Source organism: Aedes albopictus, chromosome 1, assembly GCF_035046485.1.
Source record: "Aedes albopictus strain Foshan chromosome 1, AalbF5, whole genome shotgun sequence".
Classification (NCBI taxonomy): domain Eukaryota; kingdom Metazoa; phylum Arthropoda; class Insecta; order Diptera; family Culicidae; genus Aedes; species Aedes albopictus.
The window spans coordinates 116855026-116874351 of NC_085136.1; positions in this window are offsets into that span (position 1 = coordinate 116855026).

Here is a 19326-nt window from a genome sequence, read left to right on the forward strand (position 1 = left end):
CTCTCATGATCTTGCTTGGCATCGTCCATCGACTTACGAAGTCGCAAAAAGGCCGTTTAACGGTCCTTGCTTATGTTGGACTTCGTGGACGCAAAGTCGATGATCTTATCAAGCTACTTCTCAGCCACCACTATTGCAGATAGATCTCTTTTTTGGTTGATGGTCCTGATCAACTTCGTATTGTCCAATATCTTTCCCGGCAGGCTAGTCCTGGAATGGATCGGAGCTCACACACTGGAGCTGCGTGCGCAGCTTTCTACTTCTGACTTTTCACTTCTCCTAGACGGAGACCTAGCCAATCTACTTCTTGCGAAGAGGTTAACCTCGCCACTACCACTACAACTTGTTTGATTTGTTTGATTTTTAAGATTTGATTTCAAGTTTAGTCCTACGAGTTTCACGGGAAAAGTGGTCCATCACGCCAGAGCCTTGCATTAACGCGGTAAGAGACGAAATATTGTTGGGAATTCCCAGCCTCCGTTAACGATCGACAATATTCTTCAACCCCTCGATCAATCGTTCCTCGGTAAGAGTCGCGCAACACCTTGAATTGGGGTTAGTGATCTCCTATTCTTAGTCGGCGACTACATGGCTGACTCGCAAGCGGGGGGTTCGTCAGGCCCCAGGACTGTGATCTCTGCTGCCCCATGCGTCGGTCTACTGGGTTATATCTGTGCCCACGGTTGGAAAGGGGTCGCCGGAAAGGGCCGGCGTAGCCGTGCGGTTGTGGAGCCTCGTAGCCGTGCGGTTAGGGTCACCAAGCTTCTAATCGCACCATGCTGTGTGGTGAGGGTTCGATTCCCGCTCCGGGCGATGAAACTTTTCGTGAGAATAGTTTCTTCTCCGTATCCACTGGTGCATGTCCCGTGTGTCTAGTGTTATGTTTCGTTCAGTCTGTACAGCCTCTGGCTGAAGACGGTGTCCGTGTCTTTTAAAAAAATACCCTTACCTTCAGCAGGTCAGATCGTATTTCACGTAAGCATCAGTTCTTGATCATGATGCTTGCAAGACAGTTGGAAGCGGTCGTGATGGTTGACCCTGCGTGCCTTTCGAAGACAAATGGAGTGGTAATGACCACTCGGGAAACTGGCTAAGCGCCAGCATACTATCTTGGCGGACTTATGCTATCTTATCATTTTGCAGAGTACTTCACTCCTATAATATTCTGTTTCCACTATTTACATACACTACAATGAATGAATGATTCAATGTAGCAAGGCAGTCCATATATTTTCGTGAACACCCTCCGCACATGTGCCCTATTCCAATATCCGAACCGTGAAAATTCCTAGGAATGGAAAGAAATTCATGCGATTTCCTTTGGTATGTTTCCGCCGCCGCCAATCGTAAGCAAAACATCGATTCCAGCGGTCGTCGTCGTGGATGTCGCAGCACAGCACTGCTGGACACAGCCTTTTACCCGGAAAGCAATAATTCACACTTGGAGGCGCCGCCAGGGCCATTAAATTAGCCGACCCTCGCTCGCCGCCGCGTATTAGAAGAAGAGTTGCGTTGCCTGATGGTTTCAGATCTCAGATCTCGGGCAGGCGCTTCGCGCTGTTGTTGGGACGCACAGAGATAATAAATTTAATTTAGGGAAAAATGTGTCAAAAATAATGTTCTGGACGGAGACGAGAGCCGTTCCTTTTTCCTGTGTCGGACTCGGCCGACGACAGCCACACGCAGCGCGAGGCGAGAAAAATGAATGCCATCGTCGTCGTTGTTGTCGTCCGAACGAGAAAGGGTTTCGCCGCATTTCTGCGGCTGACACACATAGTACCGCGTGCTGGCTGATTTGGCTGGGGTTGAGAATGATGAAAGATTCGTTCCCAGCGGGTTGCGAGCGCGGATCTGGACAGGGAAGCGGCGACATTCCGGAATGAATGAGCTGTGAATGCCGCCGTCACCACTGCGCTGACTGAGCGGCCGCTACAAGATTGTGGGAGATTGGGTATGGTAATTGCAATTAATTGGTAATTAAATCAATTGGTTCTTGGAAGCTGCGAGCGCCGGCTTGAGCTGGACCTGAGTGAAACGCATGCTGGAGCAAGCCGAGATCTGGTGAACTGGTTGCGAGAGCGAATCATGCAAAAATGTTGATTGTAAAAGACATTACATATCTTTGTTGTTTCATCAATATTCAATGGTTTTCGGAAAATCAAAAGTGATTGATAAATAATGCAACTTATTTCAAGCCTACATACTTTCAGTCTTGACGTTAGAAGATCTAGACCCTACAGAGCAGCAACAATTGCTGCATACTGGCTTAGCTCCTAGTAATCACGCTTACACAGGAGATTTCGTTTGCGACCTTTTTTTAAGGCTGACCGGTACCTGCCTTGATACAATGATGGCAACGCAGTTTAGATTCAGCGGAAGTATATGGTAAGATTTTACAATTTGGATATGTATGTGACATGGACGATGGTCCTACACTACACAGAAAGAATCGTGGTGGATGAGTAGCAGCTTGGCAAAATCATCGACTTTGCGTCCACGAAGCCCAATGTAAGCAAGGACCTTAAAACGGCCCTATTTTCATTTTATTTATAATCCTTCATCGGGCATTAAGCCTTAATGAAGCCTGGCAGGGAAAAGCCTTTTTGAGTTGCCCACATCACTCGGCTCACTCAAAAAGGCATAAAAACCCTACATCTTTTACAGGTTTACAATATTACTATACATATATACAAGAGGGCTTAAGAACTAGATAATTAAAAACCACAAACAATAAATATCTAAAACCATTACAAATAATACAAAAACTCACACACATACAAAGCCAGTTGCGCATTGTGCAGCATTTGACCAGTTTCTTCACTATCGATGACTTTCCTGGAGCCTTCGTTTGAATGCGCTGGCAGAAGTGTTGAAATCGAACAGCTCGTACTCACGGTTGAATATCTCCGACATGAACCGGATTGGTTCATGCGATCCATAACCTGTGTTTCTCGACTCGAGTATCAAAAAGTCGCGTTGACGAAGCACTCGCGTTGGAGCATAGATGTTGACTAGGTTCAAAAGTTCAGGACAGTCCAACTCGCCCAACAGAATTTTTGCCACGAAAACAGCTTGAGTGTGCTTCCTTCTCTGCTCAAGAGTTTCGATCCCGAGCAATCTGCAGCGGTCTTCGTAGCGTGGGAGATTGATGCGGTCCCGCCATGGTAGATTACGGAGGGCGTATCTCACAAATTTTCGTTGTACCGTTTCAATTCTAGAAATCCAGGTGGACTGATACGGACACCATACAACAACATTCGATTCAAGAATGGATCGGACCAATGCACAGTACAGTGATCGTAAACATAGAGGGTCACGGAATTCGTCGGCTATTCTGAACATGAACCCGAGCTGCCTGTTTGCTCTGGAGATTATATCGTTATAGTGCGTTCGGAAGGAGATCGCAGCGTCCAGAATCACGCCTAAATCACGTACCTCAGTCACACGTGCCAGTGGTTGATCGGCGATGACATACGCATATGTAATTGGTGTTCGTTTGCGATGGAAGGATATAACTTGGCACTTTTGAAGACTCACCGTCAGTAAGTTAGTAGTACACCACTCGACGAAGGACTGAACTGACAGCTGTAGTTGTGCACAATCTTGGAGGCATCGAATCAGCATGTATAGCTTTACGTCGTCTGCGAAAAACAGACGTATTCCTGGTGGAAGCACGCTGGATAGATCATTTAGGAATACGGAAAACAGTAATGGTCCCAAATTGCTGCCTTGTGGAACTCCAGACAAGTTCGAAAATGGTTCCGATGTTTCCAGTCCGATTTTGACGACGAGCCTTCGATCTGTTAGATATGATTTCAACCAGCGAACGAGATCGTCAGAAAGACCCAGTTTCCTCAGCCGTGCAAGCAATATCCCGTGGTCTACGCGATCAAAGGCAGATTTCAAGTCTGTATATACAGTATCGACCTGCATTCCGGAGTCCATGTGCCGCAGGCAAAAAGAGGTGAACTGAACGAGATTTGTGGAAGTGGATCTTCTGGGATAGAATCCGTGTTGGTCCACAGAGATGTAATGTTTGCAAGAAGTGAACAACACATTATTCATCACGATTTCAAAGATCTTCGAGCACGCACACAACGATGTTATTCCGCGGTAATTTTCAATATTCTGCTTGTCATTCTTTTTGTGTATTGGAAACATTATGGAAGACTTCCAGCCAGTTGGAAACTTGCTCTGCCGTAATGAGGCGTTAAATATCCACGCCAATGGATGAACCAGGATATCACTACACTTCTTAAAAACACACGATGGAATTCCGTCAGGGCTAGTGTAAGACGTCTTCAGTTTCAATATTGCCGTCTGAACTTGCTCAGGCGTGATTTGCAATTGACTCAAAGAGCAAACATTGCTTGGCGTGTTTCTACACGCACGGTCGATTTGAGCGGAAGAAGAGACAAAGTTATTGAACGCGCTTTGGAAATGTGATGCAAAGAGATTACATTTTTCTCTCGCAGTGCTACCGACTACATTTCCGTAAAACATCTCAACAGGTAAACCTTGTTCTTTACGTTTGGAGTTGACGAAACTCCAGAACTGCTGGGGATTCCTGCGCAGATTGCTCTGTGTACGTAGCGTATATCGTTTGTAAAGGAAACGGCTGTAGACTCGATAATTGTTACTGGCTCGGTTGAACTGGAACTTATTTTCCGGGCATCGATATCTGCAGTATCTGCGAAGCATTTTAGACCTTACTTGCTTTAGCCGTCGCAGATATGCGTTTCCCCATGGAGGCTTCGGAGGTGGTCTGCGTATCGGTATATGTTCTTGCATGACACTGTACAGTTCATTGGAAAACAACTGTACTGCATCATCGACGTCAGTAGCGGAACCCATGATGGACCAATCTACGTCCTGAAGTGCTTCAACTATACCTGCAAAGTTTGCTCTGCGAAAGTCCAAGCCAGGAATATCAATCGCTACATCGACTTCGGGTACCGAAAGAGACAGTTCGACTACAAATGGAGGGTGATTCGTGTCCAGTATGGAAAGGGGATCAACAATCTCAGACAATATATAGCTTTCCAGCGTGATTTCATTTACCAGAGCAAGATCTAGCAAACGCCTGTTTTCGTTTAGTATAGAGTTGATTTGCGTCAATCCATGGAGGTTGAATCCATCCAGAAGGGAAGCACAAACGGGAGAAACACGGGACAGCAAAACATCCACTTCCGGAAGAGCATCTGCTTGCAAGTTCCAAACAAGTCCCGACTGGTTGTAGTCACCGAGCAGAATAGCGTGGTCATTAAATTGAAGATGCGCAAGAACAGCTCCAATTGACTCAATGTGGCTGTCCACACAAAGCTGATTTGCTCGGAGATCCGGTGGTAGGTAGATAACGCCAATGCTTACTGAACAATCCGCAAGCTTCAACTTAACCCAAAGTTGTTCAAGAGAGTCAGCGATGGGAGATGGGTCGACTGAACTATTTATGTGACGCGCGACGGCTATGAGGACACCACCACCACGAGTTTTGCGACTATTGCGGGCATTGCGGTCGTTTCGGTAGACTGAGTACCCGTTCCCAAAGATCTGCGTTGAGAAAATTTCATCCGAGAGCCATGTCTCAGTAAAAACGATGACATCGTAGTGGCACGTGGAAATGGCGAGGAACACACTATCGATCTTTGAGCGCAGGCCCCGTACGTTCTGGTAATAAACGGTTAAGTTCGAGCTGTTGACTGCATTGCGAGTTGACTGCATTGGGGTACTAGACGTTGATGCCACATTCTCAGCGGTTGAATGGGGAGCGGATTCGACATCCTCAGTCAAGAACCTAGAAGCCGGAGAGCATTCGAGGTACGAAATATTATTGCTTTGTAATGCTATAATAATTCATGTTCCAATTTGTACACCACTTTAATATTATTTGCCAAGACTAATTCTCAATCTCGTTTTGTGCATTGGAAAAGAACCAACAGAGCGAAAAGCTTATCATGAGCACAAACCCTTAGGCACTCTTCTTTACTCGATGGATCGCTTCTGATCGTTTTCGGTAAAATCAGTTTTTAATATTTTTTGCTCCACTCTCTCTCTCTTGAGTTCCAAGATGATGAGCGCCTACCTGATATTTGCATATTGCGCTTCTAATTTCTGCATAGGGAATGCTGGGTTAGTAGCTGCTATTGAACGTTAAACCTATAGAAATTCTTTGTTCAAATTTATTGCGCAGTAGAGTTTTAAACAATGACTAGGGCGATGAGTCCTCTGAAAGAAGAACATCACTTGAGTCTTGATCTACGATCAGTGCGGATGTGCCTAACTGAAAGTTAATACGACGCTAGTCGTGAGAGTACTTTGCGGTCGCTGGACAAATCAAACCAAACGAAAGTGGTAAGTTGCACCCAACTACGTTGGTCGAATCACCCCTCGGTCACGCGGAGGGCCTGAGCACGAGAGCGAAGAGCATCGAGGTGAGCCACGTCGGGGCCCCGATCATCGCGTCGTTGGAACCTGCCGGCAAGTACTTGCATGCATGAAGAGAGAAGAGTAGCTTTAAGGACAAACTTCTTAAAATCCCGCTTCAGCAGTGCATCAGAACTTCAGACGCACAAATCTCAAGAAGCAAGCTTCAAACCACAGTGCATTTTATTATTCTGTTTTTGCTCACTTGTAATAAGCTTAAATTGAGAAGATCAGGTGCGCAGGTTTTGTTTACGAAGAGATTTGTGCTTTCGAAATCGTGAGTAGGTGCTAAAGTCGGCCATTGTGGCGGCCATGTTGGGATTCTAACAAGTCTGTCCTTAAGATAGATAGCCTAGGGAGATCGATTGTGCAAGGAAAATTGGAACAATAAAGCTATTTTTAAACCTTGCACTGGTTCCTACATAGGCACAGCTAGGCGATATTTTGCGCTGATTTGAAATCTCTACTGAAGTGATTTGAAATCGGTTTTTTTTGTAACTTTTAGCTCCATATTTAATGAATTGAGGGGGCCAAAGGCCAAAGAGTTTTTTGAGGTTTACACGGGATGGATTCGAAAGGTAAGTCGGGTCGTCATTTGGAAGCCAAGAATAGCTGGTGTGTTTGAGCAACTATTAAAACTCGCCCTAGAAGAGGGTCTCAAAGCCGGGACCCAAACAGCATCAGCAGCCTTCCTCGTTGGGGAAGTGGCGCTTAAGCTGCTGTTTGTGATAAGCTCGAGCAGATTCGTTACAGCTTGATGGGTACTCGCCTGTATTGGGTTGTTGGAAGACCCCGACACCTTCCTCGGCCACAGGTCCAGAACGACTTTGGCGGCACGAACGATCGGGAAACGCGACTGGGTCGGGAGGATTAGGGGCTTCCATAATACTGCAGGCGGTGCGTTCTGGGATGAAAAAAGCGGGCCACGAGTCGGTCGAAAATGGTGAGTGCAGTTGATTTGTGTTGCTAGTGCGTTGGTCATCATTGATGGTTGCGTTGTGTGCTAACGTTGTCCTGGAACTCAAGATGCTATCAAGCAGTGGAAGTTCATTTTCAAATAAAAACTTGCCTGAAATAAGTGGTTAGAAGACCCCGACACCTTCCTCGACCACAGGTCCAGAACGGCTACGACGGCAGGAACACTCAGGGAGCTCGACTGAGTCGGGAGGATTAGGGGCTTCCATGGTGCTACAGGCAGTGCGTTCTGGGATGACAGCAGCAGTTGAAGATGATGGTGAAAATTGGGCGACTTGGTTGAAAGCAGCAGTCGTGTCTTGCGCCTGTAGTGTGCTGGAAATCGAAACTCTATCAAGCAACAGAAGTTCATTGCTAATCGAATACTTGCCTGCAATAGATGGTTGGAAGACCCCGACACCTTCCTCGACCACAGGTCCAGAACGACTACGACGGCAGGAACAATCAGGAAGCACGACTGGGTCGGGAGGACTAGGGGCTTCCTTGGTGCTACAGGCAGTGCGTTCTGGGATGGTCACATCAGCGACGGAGGTTGATGATACTATTGGCCACTCCCTCCAGGCTGGCTGTTGTTCGAGGCGATCCTGATGACTCGGCGATTGTTGTTTAAATAGTTGTCAAATTCACGAAAGAAGATGTTTTCAGGCCACGTGTCTTGTGATAGTGCTACTTCCTTAAGCTTTTTGCTCACACCAACTTTGAAAGTAACAAACGTCAGCGTTCCTGGATCCTTATCTTTCGGGACAAGCTTCACAACCTTCGGTTCTGTGTCCGTTCCTAAATCGATACACTCTTTCACAAGCTTCGCGATGTCACTTTCTGTTGTGCTGGGATGAAAAGCTGACAGATAGATCCATAGCATCTCTTCTGGCGGTGCAACCGTTTTCACGAGTTCGGATGCGGTTTTAGATCCACGCATATTTGACGTTTTTGCTTTGAATTGAGTTCCCATGCCGTCGTCGCGTATCCGTTTAGGTGTATTCGGAATCGGAAATGAATCAAGAGCCTTTCGTCGAGGAGCCTTTAGAGAAGGAGTCAGTGGTTTAGACTCAAGCTTGGTTGAGAGAGCATAAACGACCTCTTTCAACCCGGAAATGTCATCCTTCAGAGATTGCAGTGTCACATCTTCGTTCGCGTTATCGTGAGAGGACATCGGCGCGGATTGTTCGCTGGAAAACATATCAGCGCAGCCATCGCACATCCAGAATAGGTTTTTCTTGTTAGCTTCTAATACCTCATAGGACACATCCAATCCGACGCAAAGGATGTGATAAGAACTTTTGCAAGGACCACGGCAGATTACACCTTCCTTGTCGGAAACTACTTTTGTGCAGGTTTTGCAAGCCATCTCCGGCCAGTGCGTTGCAACAGAAACGATAGAACGTATTGCGAAGCGTTGAACAGAAGCAAACGCCTTATGGATATGAAACCGGCAGAACACGAGCACAGCTAACAGCAAGCAGTTGTTCGGTGAAAAAATTGCACGCAACTCGTTCGAGGTGATGATGCCGCAGTCAATTCACTTTGTTATTTATATAACTTGCGATATTTTAAACCACTTTTTAGTGGCAAGAAACACTAGATTCACACTAGACTTTAACGAATCGACAAAAAATATTCACCAAACGATCGGACGATAATCACAAACAAATTAAAAAAACTCGTATACACTGTCAAAAACCGATAATAAAGCTACAGCTTCGATGTTTTGCTCATACATAAACAAGCCAAACTTAAGGTATTGCGACTTCGGAAGTCGATGGACGATGCCAAGCAACATCACGAGATATTCGTGAAATCTGCAGCAGCGGTAGAACCGGTGATAGCAAAGGTTATGAAATCTACTCAGACGGATGCCTTCGCTTTCGCAAGAAGTCGAAAAGGTGTGGCGGATGCGACTACCTACTTTCGATAGGCACTCGCAGAAGCGGGTGAGACAGCCGTCAGGTGAGGAGCTGTCTGATGGTGCCCGCAAGGCTAGGTGGATATTGACTCCGAAGGCAAGTCGGACCCCAGCCAGGCGTCCCGGAAAGCTGGAAAGAGTGGGCCTGAAATGGCAGGCCCGTCCCGGAAGGATGGGAACAAGGGGTTGCGACCGTTGGTAGGCCTTCAGCAATCACAGAGTAAGCCAAATCAAAGGGAGGACCCCCCCTCCTTGGACAAAGCTCGAGCAGAAGAAGAAGAAGAGGAAAAATCCACAGTCGGGGACGCCAAACCGAGAAAGCGTAAAAGAGTAGGTGCCAAGCGCGAGAAAGGCGACGCGCTCGTTATTAACACCAACCAGTCTAAGTACTTGGATGTCTTGAAGGCGATGCGAAGCAATGCCAAGCTCGTAGATCTAGGAGCCTACGTGCGCAGTTTCAGACGTACTCCTACGGGCGAGATGATCCTAGAGCTGAAGTGCGATGATAAGGAACGCAAGGGCGCCACCTACAAAAGTTCAGCGGAAGAGGTCCATGGCGAAGGGGTAGAGGTGAGGGCTAGGGTGAAGGCTCTTACACAATAGGCGACTCTGAAGGCGAAACCCCTAGACGAGATCACCGAAGTGGAAGAAGTGCTGGCACTGCAGCAGGTGGCACCGCAGCCGTTCGGCAACGGAAGGGGCCGGCAGGGACACAGCTAATCTTGGTACAGCTATCTGTAGCGGACGTAAAAAGTCCGTTAAAGTAGAGAGAATCAAGGTAGGCTGGTACGTATGTTACCTGACATTTCACGAGCCACCGGAGGTTTCTTTGAGGTGTCTAGAACCAGGGCACCAGTCGTGGGACTGCAAAGGCCCTTTTTTTCTTCTACACCTTAGGCTCAACAGATACTCGAACAGGAAGGTCCGGGTAGTGTGGTGTTAAGGTCGTCTTCTACTACAATAGTAAAAACCAGGACTACTGTCTCCTCGACCCACTAAACACATTCATATGGTCGCCAAACCCTACGTCTCTCCGGAACCACCAAGAAAGTATTGCTTCAGAGAGGGGCTAGTGCACATATCACCCTCAAGGTTAGCTGCGTAGCCTGCAGCAACGAACATCGATGACTCGCTTTGGAGAGTCCATGACGGTAGCATGTCGGCGCTTAGCCAGTTTCCCGAGTGGTCCTCACTACTCCCTTTGTCCTCGGAAGGCGGGTAGGGAAAACCCCGCCCGCGCCAAACTGCTTAGCAGACATCAAGAACTGATGCCCACGTGTAACCCGATCTGAACTGCCCGCAAAGGAAGAGTATCACTACCCTTCATGCCCTATCGGATGCACCTGAAGGTTGCAGACAGTAGGCCCAGCCAACACACGATCGCATATGATGTTGAATAGGACGCTGCTAAAGTGGAGGCAATATGCGTTCACTTTACACACGGTCAAATGCGTACACTTTACACATGTACGCATATTTTTTTTTTTATTATAGAGGTTTTAAACCTTTTGGTTCAACTCTATGTACGCATATGGCCTTCACTTTAGCATCCTATTCTACATCAAATGTGACTTTGTGTTTGCGGGGGGGTCTCCACCTGCCCCAGCCCTTACCGGGGATCGCTGTCCAACCGCGGGCTCGGACCCAACCCAGTAGACCGACGCCATGACAGCACCGCTATCGGGACTTCCTCTCCGCAGCCACTTAATCGCTGTAAGGGTCGATCTCAACCGCGCAGGGCACCGGTATGACCTACGATGCCGACTCCAAACCTCTGGACCACCTCTTGTACCGCATCTGAACTAGCCATTCTCCGAGTCTTCACGCCACCTCCTCTCCCAGACGATATAAGTGATAGCCGTTGAAACGACGTTCCAGCCAAATTCATCCCTACACATCCTCTGGACAACATTGTCCGGAGTTGTGTCCTCCCCGCATGTGGCAAGCATGTGGCCACGCAATGTGCGAAAACGCGGGCACACGATCAAAACGTGTTCCGCCGTTTCCTCGAAACCAGTATAAACCGGACATTCGGGAGAATCCGCATGCCCGAAACGGTGTAGATATTATCGGAAGCAACCATGACCTGAAATGATCTGTGTCAGGTGCAATGTAACTTCCCCATGGCTCCTATTATTCCAACTATCTACCCTCGGTATCAACCTATGGGTCCAACCCATCTTATGCCACAAAAGTTCAGCCTATTGGGCGCAGTGGCTTAATTTCCCCAACAGGAAAGGAAATAAAAAAATGGGTCCATCTTCCTTTGGTGGAACTGTCCAACGCACGCTGACATTTGACCATAGAGGCCATCCTGGCAGTCCTGCGTATGTCTCTTGTGCCGCGTATTTCGAAGCACTCTATGTCCTCACTGATAAGAATGCTGATAGGCACCATACCACCAAGGCTACCTGTGTTCCTGCCGGCCGCTTCCGTAACCGAACGGCTTACAGGTAGCTTGGTCGTGGAGTTTTGCTTGCCTGTCAGACCTTTTCGCAGACGGACAAAGCACTTGTTGTATCTATCTCGCACTGCTGATTGAGTGCGGCTGCAATCTCTTCTGCGTTGGTGATCTTGTCCAGGTTTTTACACTGGAGAGTCACCTCCACACCGTTAGGGCTCTCAACTGCACTTCTTCGCCCAGTACCTCTTGAGCTAATGCTTTGTAGGAAGTGCCTTTCTTGGTCGCCTCCTTCTTTAGCACTAGCATTATCTCTCCAGTCCTAATGTGCCGGATACTTTTCACATTCGCGCCCAGCGGTGAGAGGCGAATTTCGCCTTACATGGCCCTCGCGTCGCTCCATTCACATGAAGTCAGCCCCTTTACTTTTCTAACTGCTTTCTTCTTTCCGACCGTAATCTAAGGGATCTTACAAGCATTCGGAGTTTTCGAGCGACGCGCGCTAAGGGCGATCTTCGGTGGTGTGCAGCAGAAAGGTGTGTGGCGATGCAGGATCACTGTACTCCATGGCAAACAAAAACATCTTGAAAGTGACTAAAGCTGGACGGATACGGTGGGCAGGACATTTTGCAAAAACGCCGGACAACAGGAACCAGGGTTGTTCCAGAGCGTTCATGATTAACAAATATTTTAATCATGATTAATCATTGGTGATTAAAATTCAAATTTCGGTGATTATTGATTATGATTAATGATTAATTTGATTTTTGGGATGATTAATGATTATGATTAATGATTAAAATTGATTTTATCTGTGATTATTGATTATGATTAATGATTAAAAATGGCTCATTGATTAAAAGTCATGATTAATCATGATTAATCAACCACAAAAAACAGGAAATGATTAAAATATAATTAGTGTTTAAAATATTTTTGAAGTTCCAAAAGTAAAAGGTAACTCTGTCTGGGAGATTATTGAAAAAATAATCAGAAAGAACAGCATTTGAACCAATTCAAATTGAATCATATATTTTATATGGTGAAAAATTTTTGGTGATGAATGGTTAATGATTGATTATTTTTTTTCTTATGATTATGATTACTGATTAATGATTAAATTGCGATATCAGTGTGATTGAGATTAATGATTAATGATTAAATGAGAAATTTTGGTGATTATAATTACTGATTTTTGATTAATCTTAATCATTAATCATTAATCATGATTAAATTTATGATTAATCATTAACGCTCTGGGATGTTCAAAGTGGTATTTCCTAATCACCTGCTTGGAACAAGTAGGCGTGGAGCGCAGAGAGCACGATATGGCAAGCAAGTATGGGCTCATTCATTTGCAATCATTTACATTCACTTGCTGATAACTCGCTTCAGAAACATTGCAGCACAAATAAATGTATGGAACACTTTTTCATTTGTGTTTTACCTGAAACTTTGTAGAAGAATATATTAGCGTAGAATCAATAGTTAAGACAACAGAAGGCAGCACACGCAACTCTCCACGGCGTGAATGTAATTTACATTCTGCGCGTGGAGAGTTGCCTTCACAGCTCGCTCACGACTTTGGTATGTGTGTGCGACCCCAATGTTATTCGGAAAACTTTCAGATAAAACTACAAGGTTAAATTCATCCTTACGTTTCTCACTCAAAGTGCAAATTTTCGGTAATACCAATCCGTGTGGTCAATTATGAAATTTCAAATAACACAATGTACATATGTACAGATGGGTAAACTATTGGTTAAATTGGGAAAAAATCCACAGCTCAGGTGAGATTTGAACTCACGACCCTTATTCGCTAGACAAGTGCTTTACCAACTAAGCTGTACATATGTACGTTGAGTTATTTGAAATTTCATCCTTACGTTGTTTTTCGATAGCATGCTTCTGAACTGAGATAATGGCAAGTGAATGTAACTCTTTGCAAATGAATGGTCCCATCCCTGATGGCAAGTGTAGGGCGTGTTATCATGATGTTGAACCAAATGAATGAATTGAACATAGTATAAAATTGACTGCGGAATTATAAGCTGAAGCTGCCAAAATAGAACCCCCTGCCCAAATGATCCCGCACCCTAGTTATTTGTTGTAGTTAGGTACTACGTTTTAACAGCCCCACTAGTTACGGTCTCACATCAACACTATCACAAATCAACTGAACTGATGGTCACATGGATGGTCACGTCGTTGAGTCTTGAACTGTTTTGGCACCTGCAACGCCCTTCCCAAACAATCGAAAGGGTCACCTGTAATTAGTTCCCTAATTATACAACTGACCGGCGCTGTAATGACCCCGATTCCCTGCGTTACAAGCACTCCACCAACAAGGACATCAACGCACGCCGACCGACCGATCAATAAATCTTCACACCAGTTCTTTCACCGACCCGACAGTTATTCCAACTTGTTTTCTTCCAATGTGCTTCGGTTCATCTGCACACAGGACGACGACGACATTACTCGTGTCCAATTCTTGGCAATTGGTTGCAACCTTTCAGTCGATTTGTTGTTCGATGGCGGCTTTAGATGCCCGAACCAAGGCTATAATTAGTGACCATTCGTATGAGAAATTTATATTTACTGGGTTCGGTTTTCAGTTTTTTTCGATAATGATGCCACTGTCCGAAGTTGACTTGAAACTTTGTTTGCCTCCTGCAGATCATTGCCCACTGCATTTTTATTGCAACGATAGAAATCAACCGCGGTGTTCAATAGCAATTGTATCAGTTTCCAATCTAACCAAACAATTTTTCTGTATCAATTGCCACGGTTAGTTATTTCCCTCCGGTTCGAGTTCCCACAGTCCTAACCTGATGATGGTCACCAACTGCCACTTCAAACCGGGCTACAATTGCGAATGATGATTGCGATGCGATGCGAGCAGGCGAACAACCGAACCGAACACATTAATCAACCCTCATTTGAATACGTGATTGTCGCTGTCCTCTCTCTCTCTGGCCCGGGTGACCGGGGTCTGTGATTTTCCGGTCGGCCCCATTTGAAAACGGCTCTCGCTGGACGAATCATTGACACTCCACTTCATTGGAGGAGCCAGCAGCAGCGGACCCAGCAACATTCAATCATCATCGCCGCCACCGCAGCAAGGTGTTATTCTGATGGTCCAATTTCCCTATCGAACATCGGAGTAGTAGTTGCCAACTGGATCACAAAGTGCTATTATTTCGGTTGAATCGAATGGAACTTGATTATCTGGAAGTGGCTGTTGTTACGATGATTTAGTCAATTGTGGTGAAAAGTTAGTAGGGGGTTGCTTTTGTTAATGATATACAAAAGGGAAACTTGTCGTTGCTCCCAAGGAAATCGTTTCATCGCTATTTTTATATCCTTCACTGTTATAAATTTGATGTTTTGATGAGTGAACCATAGCTGTAAAGGCGTGGGTATTCAGCATGACCATGCTGATGACGACGATTTCGATTCCCGGTCAGCCCAGGAACTTTTTGTAAAGGAAATTTCCTTGAGTTCCTTGGGCATACAGTATTTTCAAGCCTACCACAAGATATAAAGCCTGTATCCGCAATAATTGGGACACAGAGGAACGACTGTAACTCTGTAATGAGTCGGTAAAATCAACCAAAAAAATTGATGAGAACTCTTTGGTGTATGATTATTATTTGTGCCAAATTTGATAAAAACGATGCATTACTTTTACCTGTGGGCTGCAAAACGGTGAGTCGAAAAGGAGAGCGTCCAACATAGCTCTGGTCCTCACAATTTCCTACCTCATGCTTCCACGGGTCAAGCGATGACAAAGACCGCCAGCTAAGAGTTGTGTGCTTAGTTGGTAGTGCAGCCTGGGCACTGTTGTTCTTCTGACTTCAGCTAGATTGAGGAGGTACGTCCCGAGCGTCTGTTCATCAAGGAGGTGCGGCTCAAACAGCGTCTGTTCTGGCATCCAGCAGCGGCTGAGTAAGAAATGCTGCATCACGCCCAGCTCGATCCAAGGTGGTAGCCCCATCAGCGTGGTCGTCCCAGTGTTGGTTGGGACGTTAAACCGAACTGGCACGATGATCCTCCGGCGAGACAGGAGTGTTGACGTAGGCCCAATAAGCCACCCGTAAATTAGTGTACTTGGGCTCACTGGTGACCGCCGACAACGATACCAGCAGAGAAATTCAGAGGCGCATTGTGGCAGGAAGTCGAGCTTATTATGGACTCCGCAGAACTCTACGATCGAACAAAGTTCGCCGTCACACGAAGTTAACAAAACGCTGATTAGACCGGCAGTCCTCTATGAGCACGAACGTGGACTCTACGGGCAGAGGACCAAAGCGCCCTTGGATTTTTCGAACGGAAGGTGATGCGTACCATCAACGGAGGAGTGCAGATGGAAGACGGGACTTGGAGAAGGCGAATGAACCACGAGCTGTATCAGCTGCTGAGAGAACCAACCATCGTCCATACCGCGAAAATCGGAAGGCTACGGGCACGTCATCAGGATGTCGGATAGCAACCCGATCAAAATGGTTCTCGAGAGCCATTCGACCGGTACAAGAAGACGTGGAGCGCAGCGAGCTAGGTATCAGAAGGCCGGTTCCAGAGGCACGTTATCCTCCATTTGGGACATTTGTGACCTAGCGCAGCGAGCTAGGTGGGTCGATCAAGTGGAGGTCAATACACGCAAAAACGGCTACGCTCAAAAATGTGTTCGGCCTGCACATTTTTAGTAAACATCCATGCCGCACATGACTGTGTTGGAAACCCACATTTTTTTTAAATTGCTCGTACGCTCACATGAGCATGTATTTTGCAATAATTTCGACATGGTAACCTCACTGGGTTTATAAACCACCTTCAAATACCGAAAAATATTGATATTTTGCAAAAATGTGAGCGTACGAGCAATTTTAAAAAATGTGTGTTTCCAACACAGTCCCTGTGCGGCATGGGCGCTACTCAAAAATGAGAGTTTTTATTTTAGAAAGTATGCGGACCCTTCGCAGAGTGCGTGACTGGAGACAAACAGCCATGGGCCGAGTAGAATGGAGACGACTCCCACGTACAGCAGAGGACACTCAGGCCTTAGTCTGACCGGTAAGGCATCAACAATGTCGTCTAGAGCAATATTGGATATTTACGTGGACGGAACGAATTGTTCTACATATCTACATAGACTACACAGCGATTTTGGTGGAGAAGAACGCAAAACGGACGGTGATGTTGCAGCAAGGAACTCGGCAATAATACCAATAGAAGCAGAAACAGTGCTTCCACCTATTCCGGAAAAAAGCGCCACCTGCAAGAAGCAGAGTGTGACGATAACGGCCGATCTTAACCTGACTGAAAGGTAGAAGTAGAACTTCGATGAGCATCTGAATAATGAAGGTAGATACGAGGGATCATGGCAACGGAAGAAACTACTATGGTGCATCAGAAGACGAAAATGTTTCAACTACCTCCGTGAAGGAAGTATAAAATGCCATTTATCATCTCTACGCCAACAAATCAGTTGGCGGGGATGGTATCATATCAGAAATCGTCTAGGAAGACCCAGGAAAGCTTGTTATCAGTCTGCGTAAATTGATAGTCGGGATGTGCAAAACCAAAGAGCTGTAGTAGGAGTTGTTATCTTTTCTATTCACTAGGAAGGCGACAATTTGTAATGTGAGAACTCCCGAGCGATCACCATTTTGAATGCCGCCTATAAAGTACTATCCCGGACCATCTGCCATCGTCTGCCACCGGTGACAAGTTATCAAGCCAGTTTCATTGACGGTCGGTCGACAACAAACCGAATCTACCATCCAATGTTTTGAAATCCCGAACGAATTTGACATTGCGTTCGGGAAGCATCATCACGACGACGACAACACTCCCAAGCGGTCGAATCGTCGTTTTGGGGGCGAATTGTGAGTTCCGTTCAAATTAGTTCACCACTTCTACTCGACCATACGAATGCACTTCTTTTGGAGTTCATTTGATTGTACTCGAGCAATATGGGTTGCATGGAGAATCAAATGCTATTATTTGAAATTTGAAAAGAAAACGTTTTCTACCTGGGAAACACCCGCGTAATTTTTCGCAACTGCGATTTGTTTGGTATACGAGTGGTACAATAGCTTTTTGTATTAACTAATGCGCCATTTGAGCGGAGATAGTCGGTATTAACGGACGTTTTTCTCAAGTGGTACTTATAGTTCAAGTGAAGCCAGAAGACATCATTTGTTAAGCCAAATTGCAATAAAGTTTTGCTAGTAATTTTGAATATCGTTGCAATCCTATTGATTTTTTTGGAAAAGTTGTATGCCAGTTGTACCCACGTGCTACTTAGGGGGATTAGGTGCATAATGGACACCCGGGGCGAAATGGACACCCCTGTTTTTGCCGAAACCGTAGACTTTTATGTAAAACTTTTAATGCATAAGTGTAAAGGAACAAGTGTTGGTTCTACATTTCAAAAGTACCATTTATATTGCTACAAATAACCAAAATATCATTTTTTTTTTTTACACACTAGTTTATTAGGCTCATTGGAATACCTTATCGGAGCCGATATATCATGTTAGTTTTACATATTCTTTTTACAAAAAGTATTTTTGTTAGTTTTAGTAGCTAAAAAAACAAAAATAATGTAATTAATTAATTATAACTGAATTTTTGAATTCACAATAAAATTGTTGATGATTTTCATCATATCTGTATCCATTTGTCCTAACACATCTCGTATGGATTGTGGTGATCGGTTGTTCCGTTCGAGTTCTCGTAGCATATCGGGCCTTCTTTCTTCGTATTTCTCACATTGCCAAATAACGTGATCAATGTCTCCGTAATCCTTGGTACAGTCGCAAACGTTAGAGTTGACTATATTGACTCTGAAAAGAGATGCGTTTTGTGTGTAATGGTTCGAAATCAGACGCGACATATTTTTGATGAAGAGTCTGTTGCACTGCAAAGCCGAAAACCACGAAGATAATCTAACGTTAGGTAAAATACTGAAGCAGTATCTTCCCAATTCACTGTTAGACCAGCTTTCTTGCCAGGACGTTAAAGACATCTGTCTGATTAAAGGATGAAAATCTTGGGTGGCTGGAATATGGTGGTAAATTTCGCCATAATGAGATCCATGTTTGGCAAGTGTATCTGCAAATTCATTACCCTCAATCCCAGAATGCGATGGTACCCACAAAAATGTAATAACATATCGGTCCTTTGTAAGGCTCGCTACTGCGTCCTTTATATGCAAGATGATCAAATTAGTTTTGGCTGTTACCCTAATATTTTTCAGCGCTTCTAGTGAGCTAAGACTATCCGAACAAATCAAGTATTTTCTAGGAGCAAGAGTTTTTATATAATCAACTGTGTATTTGATAGCTAACAATTCGGCTGTATAAATTGAACACGGTGTCTCTAATTGAAAACATACTTGGTGATTTGAATTGTAAACTCCAAATCCATAGCTATCCGCCTCCAGAGATCCATCAGTAAAAAAACGTTGCATCCGCATTGATATTTGATAAAGCTTCCATATATGACTGTTTTACCTGAACTGGTAGTAAAGGTTTCGGAAGGTTTGCCAAATTCTGAACAAGAGAGGTATTGACATTCAATTGACAAGGGCGCGCCGGAACATTGTAACCGTAAA